General features: G+C 39.0%; 1 pseudogene; it reads left to right on the top strand.

Moving 5' to 3' along the window:
* Positions 1-750: 750 nt before the first annotated feature.
* On the top strand, positions 751-2,482 carry LOC146888417 (uncharacterized; annotated as a pseudogene).
* Positions 2,483-8,409: the final 5,927 nt, after the last annotated feature.

The following is an 8,409-nucleotide window of genomic DNA, read 5'->3' on the forward strand; positions in this document are numbered from 1 at the left end:
GGCAGCAACTATCAATTTTTTGGGGTGCTTAAGCGCGAGTCTGAGCCATTGCAGGTATGAGCTTTTTCTCTTTCTCTCTGGAGCGATAATTGATTGATGTTATTTTTTTTTGTATGTTAATTTGATTATGTGTTTGAGCTGGTAGGCAGAGATGTGGTGGGGAGAAGAGTGTAAAGTGTGTGTTGATTGATTGAAATGGATAATTAAAGTGAAAGGTTAAATGTGCGTTTGGATTTTGAAATTTGGTTTAGAGTGCCCCCTCCTTATGTAATTGTTTTTGTTTTGCAACATCTTGCAAGTAGGCTTTGGCCTCATGAGTGTAGTATATTTGGTGCTGCTTTACTAAAAATTCCCCTTCATCACTTTATGCTGGTTTTGTTACTGATTTATTATGTTGGTTTCTCTTGATTACACTTCAATCATTCACTCACCTTTCCTTTACTTGAAAGGCATGAAGTAAAAAATGTATTAAATAATACATGAAATTTTAAGTGCAGTTCTATACAAACAGTTGTAATCATAGTTTGACTAGGTTCTTTCGATTACGACAATGATGAGTTTCATAACTCTTGAAATATCTTACCCAATAAGTGAGATATATATTCCCACAATATGATACTTGTGGGAACATCTCACTGTTTTACATGGCCTTCCATGTTGGACTTAAGTATTAATAAGTTTATTACATAATTCCCATGTTCTTTCACTATCACAAATGTAACACTGTCTATCTTTGCCTTGTCACAGAACATGAGCGAAGTTCCCAGCCACCGTCATTGGGTGTATGATCGTTGTTACAGTGGTAGGAGAGGCTGAAGGAATCTTTTGTGATAGTAGTTGAAGAGTTTATCCAGACGACTCGTCAATATAAATATTATGTTCTTGAGGGAGGGATTCGATGTCCATGCATCAAGTGTGAATGTACTCGTATTTTGAAAGACGAAGAAGTTAAAGTTCATGTATACAAAAAAGGATTCATGCCAGATTACTGGATTTGGACATTTCACGATGAAGAGGTGCCATCTGTTTATTTGGGTGAACATGAAAGATGTCTTCCTAGTTCAAGTACGGTTGTACCTACCTTTGAGATGAATCAAGCAATGTATATGCAAGAGATGTTGAATAATGCTCTTGGCCAACGTGATTCATTTGAACAAGTTAACGATAATTGTTTAGAAGAATCTCCAAATGAACTCACTCAGAGGTTTTACAATTTATTGGGAGAGGCAAATGAACTTGTCTTTGAAGGGGTAAGGGAGTCAAAGTTGTCCGTATGCATTAGACTTTTGGCCTTCAAATCGAACTGGAACGTTCCCAACCAAGCATTGGACCAAATTGCAAAACTAATTTTAGATCTAACACCACCAAATAATCCTTTGCCGAACAATTATTATGAAGCAAAGAAATTAGTTTCAAAGTTGGGATTGGAATCTAAGAAGATTGATTGTTGTGTGAATGACTGTATGTTTTTTTACGACAATGATAATGGAAAAAATGATGCATCGTTGCTCAATGCAAATATTGTGGGCAACCACGATACCACACAAAACATCCAGAATAGAGGCAAAAAAAACCAATTCCATTGAAGTCCATGTTTTACTTGCCTATAATTCCAAGACTGCAAAGAATGTTTGCTTCAATGCAAACAACACAACATATGACATGGCATTATGAGAACAAAATAGAAGGCATGCTACGACATCCATCTGATGGGGAAGCTTGGAAGCACTTTGATCGAAAGCATCCATCTTTCGCCAGTGATCCCCATAACGTGCGACTTGGTCTATGTACAAATGGCTTTAATCCCTACATTCAGGCATTGTCATCCCCTTATTCTTGGTTGCCAGTGATTGCTACTCTATATAATCTTCCACCTGAGATGTGTATGACTAAGCCTTATATGTTTTTAACATGTCTTATAACAGGTCCATCTAATCCAAAGGCATCTATAGATGTTTATCTAGAGCCCTTGATTGATGATTTGAATAAGTTGTGGAATGGTATTTGGACGTATGATGTTTCAAGGAAACAAAATTTTCTAATGCGGGCAGCTTTGATGTTGACTATTAATGATTTCCCTGCATATGGGATGATATCCGGTTGGAGCACACACGGTAGATTATCTTGTCCGCATTATATGGAGCACACTGAGTCATTCACATTAACTTATGGTCGGAAAAGTTGTTGGTTTGATTGTCATCGTCGATTCTTGCCCATAGAGCATCCGTTTAGGAGGAACAATAAGGCATTTCGGAAAGGAGAAGTTGAAAAGGATGGGCCACCTCCAATTTTGACCCCATCACAAGTATGCCGAAGAGTCAAAGATTTTCCAAAAGTAACTAAAAGTGGTGTGACAAGGATGGATGGGTATGGAGAATGGCATAATTGGACTAAAAGAAGCATCTTTTGGGATCTTCCATATTGGAAAGATAACTCGCTAAGACATAATCTTGATGTGATACACATCGAATTTTTTTTTTGACAACATCAACACGGTGATGAATGTAAGTGACAAGACAAAAGATAATGACAAGGCAAGAAGAGATATAGTTTTGTATTATCGGCGGAGAGACTTGGAGTTGCAGTCACAGACTAATGGGAAGTTGCTGAAGCCAAAAGCAAATTACACCTTAACAAAAGATGAAGCTAAAATAGTTTGTCATTGGATCAAAGAGCTTAGAATGCCAGATGGTTATTCTTGTAACTTGGCAAGATGTGCAGATACTGAAAAAGGTAGTATTCATGGTATGAAAAGTCATGATTGTCATGTCTTTATGGAGACATTACTTCCTATTGCGTTTAGCTCATTACCAATGCATGTGCTAAATCCTGTAATAGAAATTAGTCACTTTTTTAAAGATTTGTGCTCAACGATATTAATGGGGGACTCAATAAAAAGATTGGAGGAAAATATTCCACTTATTCTTTGTAAATTGGAAAGAATATTTCCTCTAGGATTCTTCGATTCAATGGAGCATCTACCTATTATATTCCATACGAAGCATGGCTTAGCGAACCAGTGCAATATAGGTGGATGTATCCGTTTGAAAGGTGATATGATTACTATATTTTGTATATCTTGTTCATGTCCTTCCCTAATGTATTCGTTTTCTTCATATAGATTTATGGGGAATCAAAACGTTCTGTAAAAAATAAAGCTAGAGTAGAAGGATCAATTTGTGCAGCTTACTTGCATTGTGAGACCACGTATTTTTGTTCTCATTATTTTAAAAACTTCATGTTGTTACCAAGCAATCATAGGAATGATACACAATGGCAAAGTCAAACATCTGAGTCAACATTATCAGTGTTTCAACAAGTTGGTCGTCACGCAGGCAAACAATATTGTTGAACTTCAAATAAGTTCAAGATACCAACCATTTGATCCATTCATTCTTGCAAACAATGTTAGACAAGTGTATTATGTGCCATATCCAGCATTTTGCATTGATAAACGTGGGTGGTGTGTTGTAATACAAACCAAACCTTGGTGTCGCATTGATTCAAATGAGGTAGAAGAGGATATCGCCTACCAAGTTGATCAAATGTCACATGCCAATGAAATAATTTAAGTAGAAGGTGTGTTTGGATTGCATGACTTTGATGGTGATCCTGAACAATTGGAAAGACCTACACAAGAAGATGAACACGAATATGATAATGAAGAAGAAGAAGAAGAAGAAGAAGAAGAAGAAGAAGAAGAAGAAGAAGAAGAAGAAGAAGAAGAAGAAGAAGAAGAAGAAGAAGAAGAAGAAGAAGAAGAAGAAGAAGAAGAAGAAGAAGAAGAAGAAGAAGAAGAAGAAGAAGAAGAAGAAGAAGAAGAGGAAGAAGAAGATGAAGAAGATGATGATGAAAATTATGATGAGGATGATGATTAAAGAAGTGTTTGAAGCCATTTACATTGAAAGTAGAGTTGTATTATGACTTAATTGAATGATCACCTATTAGTTAAATCTTTATGATGCTTTTCATTTTCTTGCAAATTTTAGATTATAATTTTATTGATACATGATTAAGCTTTCCACTTCTTTACCATATTCTCATAGTTTAAATTTCACTTAGTTTTCAATGACATCCGGAGGTTCATCTAATCCTGATAAAGGGAAGGAGATAGTAAAATGTAAAGAAAAGAGGGCGCCAAAAAACGCCCGCTATGTTCTGAGGATTCCTGGCATTGTAGCATCCACATCCATTCCACCCCCTGCCACTGGCACACATAGTGCACCCATACAGTCCCCCTCTTCAGCTGTTGTACCATCACCATCCCCATCCACCCCTCTAGTGGTACCCACACCACCCCCTCCTGTGGTACCCACACCACCCCCCCTCTTTCATCTACAACAACCTTCTCCCTCATTGTCTGGTGCTTTGCACAATATTGCTATACCTTCCCCATCATCAGTCCCTTCTCCTGTGGTACCCACACCACCCCCCTCTTTCATCTACAACAACCTTCTCCCTCATTGTCTGGTGCTTTGCACAATATTGCTATACCTTCCCCATCATCAGTCCCTTCTCCTAATATTGTTGGCACCTCAGATACTACTGATGCAATTGATGTTGACCCTCCTTGTAAGATCCGGGAAAATTAATTAATTAAATAATTAATTAATTAATAAATGCGGGTAGAAGGCGCCTTTATGGGATTAATTGTTCTTTAATGTGATGTGGAAAAGTACTAGCTCAAGTGGTTGAGAGTACTTTGGTTGTGTGAGAGGACTTGGGTTCGAGTCCTAAGTATGTCAATTATGTGTGATTATTTTTGTTATTGATTTTTTTAAGGATATGTATGAGTATGTGATTAGTGTTGAAAAAATATTGTTGATTTGTGAGTATCACCAAATGGGATTTGGCATAGTGGTTGTGCTTTGGCCTTATGAGTGGAAGGTCATGGGAATTGGCCTTTGAGAGGAGCACGGGTTTGGGAGAGTGAATTGAGTTTTGAGGTGCAAGGGTTGAAGCCAGAAAGGTTTTGGAATCAAAGGGGGTTCTGTCTTCGCAATTATTGAGCACTCAATCCAGGTTAGGGGAGCTTTCGTTATGCGATTAAGTTGCTTCACATGTGTTATAGTTTTTGGGTCTATGTTGTTCAATATATTACTGGTTGGCACGAAATTCATGTATGATATTGGGAATTGTATGTGTAATTGATTGATGTTGTGCCAATAATTTCGTAAAGCATAATATGGTGGGTAACGAGGGTTTTGGTATTGAATGGAGGGGAATAATTGGGTTTTGTATTTTGTGTGGATTGAATGAGTATAAAACATGCTTCTGGAGTTGTTGCACCATTGGATTGTGTCGATCGTGTATCTGAATCGTTTTGGTATTGGTTTTGGTGAATTGAGAGCGTGTACAGAGGCAAAATCCTGCAAGTCTCGCCCAAGCGAGTCCATCTCGCCTAAGCGAGAATTGTTGTAGAGCTACGTTTCTGGTTTAGAGGACTTGTAGCTCGTCTAGGCGAGCTGTTTTAATGTTGAGCGAGTGATACCTCGCTTAGGCGAGAATGGCTCGCCTAAGCGAGATGGTGACGAGATCAGGTGTGTTGAGCGCGATATTCCGCCCAGGCGAGGGGGTTTAAAGGTTTGAGCGAACCTGAGTCTCGCCAAGGCGAGATGACCTCGCCTAAGCGAGATGTCTTGGTCCTGTGTGGTGTTGTGCTTGTATTTTAGCCCAGGCGAGATGGGAATGGATGTTTGGGCGAACGTGTGGCTCGCCCAGGTGAGAGGATCTCGCCTAAGCGAGATGGGGTGTTTTGGTTGTTGAGTTAAACTCGCTCAGGCGAGGTGGGCTAGCCTAAGCGAGATTGAGGGTCTAGCTTGGGCGAGGGGTCCCTAGCCTAAGCGAGTTTATGTGAACTATTGTGTTTCTATGTGCTTGTGAGTGTGTTTGGGTTGTTTATCATAAGGATCGATTGTATATGCATGTGGTGTGATGTTTGGGCTTGAAGGGCTAAGTCCATTAGAGGTCTGGGATGTGCTCGGTGGTTGGACACATGATGGGCATGGAACTGGTTGAGTTTCCATCGGCTACTAATGGGCGAGGAGTCCTTTGTATGGTGATTGCATGTGTCAGGCGCACGATGGGCAAGGAACTGTGATGTTCCCGTCGGCTACTATTGGGCGAGGAGTCATAGTATGGTGATTGCGTGCGTGTCAGGGTCCAAGTGTGAGACTTGGATGTTTTTACTACAGACGAGGAGTCTGTAGGGCAGGACTATGAGCGGGATAGGCTCATAGGGTTGGACCACGAATGAGTCAGTTTCGTGGGAGCACAAGGAAGTCCCAAGACCTAGTTCATGCATATGACTCATGAAGGACTATGAGGTCATGGTTGGGTGTTTTGGAAATTATGAGTTTTGTACTTATATTGTTTTGGGTGGGGAAGCATATTTACTTCATATATATCTGTTTATGTTTTATTGTGCATAGCTCACCCTATCTGTGTGTGTGTGGCGATGATCGGATAACTTGTTATTCGGGAGCAGATGATGTGACAGGTGGGCCAGGAGATGCGTAGACTCGGAGCGGGGGCTATCTTGGGATATTTTGTAGATACATATGTATATGTTTACTGTTTTGTTTTTTAGAATATTATGTAAATCCGGCTAGAGCCGTTGACTTTTATTCTAGTTTTTATGAATCATGGATTCCTGGATTTTCGGATTTTAATTGTCAAAGTTTTAAAATTTCCCGTGTTTTTGGGAAATAGTTCATAATCAATGTGGAATTTAATGAAATTCGAATTTTAATTATTTTATATCAGTAATATTTCTTAGGGATGTTACACTCCTTTTCATGAGTGACCCATGATTGAACCGTTTAATCGAGGGTAATACTTTCTATCAAGTTAAAAATTTATTTCATTACAACTTGTGTTCTTTCGTATGAATATGCCGATTTCTTCCTTCTAGGGTTGCTTCCCAGGCCGTCACACAGTCTATTAAGCAACAATTTATGACAGCTTGGCCGTCGTGGGGAGCAATACCTCCAGAAGACAAAGAACATTTCTGGCAACGTTTTAAGGTAACATGTCATCACACTTATTCTCTTATCATTCCTTCTATAGGTTAACACTGAACTGTATTTTCACTATTATTGTTGATTTGCACTTTATTCATTGTCATAGAGGAAGGTGCAGTGGAAACCTGAGCATGAAGCAGAAATTCATAAAAATTATTACAGCAAAGCATCTCATAGACTATCTGAGATGTTTAGAGAGGCTCGGAATGCAGGCCAACGACCTTACTGGCTAGGGGATGATGTTTGGAATAATTTGCTAGCACATTGGAATTCTCTTGTGTACAAAAATAAGTGTGTTATAGCGCAAAGGAACCGAGGTTCTGAAAAGGGTGGAAGCCTACACACTTGGGGTTCCATTACCACCCATGAACATGCCATTCGTATGGTAAACAAACCTCCATTCTTAATTAAGTTATTGAAATTGTATCATTTTTAGAATTTCCGTATATGTATTTCTTTTCTTACAGGCAAAGGAGCTAGGACGAGCTGCTCATATTGATGAGGTGTTTCAACAAACTCATATGCACAAAGGAACTGACCAGTTTGTTGATGAAAGATCTCGGAGGACATATGTAAGCAAACACTTTAAATTTATTATAAGAAAACTTGAATTTTATCTTATTTAAGTAATTTCTCATTATTTTATTTAGTATAGGAACAATTTGAGAATAACTTTAACAGGTCAGATCTGAACAAGGCTAATGTGCTGGTGGATCACAAGATATCATTGATGATCCTGCTGCAGATGATACGATTAGGACAAAGTGTTGGGTTGAGGTTGTCGAGGGTAAGAATAAAGGAAGAATATATGGGACAGGACAACTTGCAGGTGGAAGCAGTGGCATAAAGCCCCAATCTACTGCATCCACCTCCAGTGCTGAAGAAGTTACCTTCCTCAAACAACGACTGCAAGAAACTGATGAAAAACTAAAAGCAACTGATCAACAATTGCAAGAAAATGATCAGGCTTATGCAAAATTGAAAGGTCAATTTCAGTCGTTGATGAACATACTCTTGACACTTTTGCCTCCTGACCAACAAGTCCTTCGACAGGCTGTATCCAACCTAACACAGTCTCAGCAACAGTCTGCACCTGCCCAGCCTACAACAGTCCAACCAAGCACTGAGCAGCCCGACCAAGTGCAGCCCAACCTAATTCCAAACCCTGAACACCCTGTTGATTCTGATGATGACTATGTAGATTATTAGAGTTTATGACTTATGACATTTATGTTTAAACTTAGTGTACATTTGACATTGTCTTTGTACCACAACTTATGTTTGATTGTTTATATTGAATTTGGAAGTTTCTTATTAGATATCTTGTATGAATTAGTCTATATGAGTTGATTGTAAATATGCAGGTCTGTACTGAATTGGCAGGTCT

This window comes from Vigna unguiculata, chromosome 2 (assembly GCF_037176805.1).
Source record: "Vigna unguiculata cultivar grain cowpea cultivar isolate G323 ecotype 2 chromosome 2, ASM3717680v1, whole genome shotgun sequence".
NCBI lineage: Eukaryota > Viridiplantae > Streptophyta > Magnoliopsida > Fabales > Fabaceae > Vigna > Vigna unguiculata.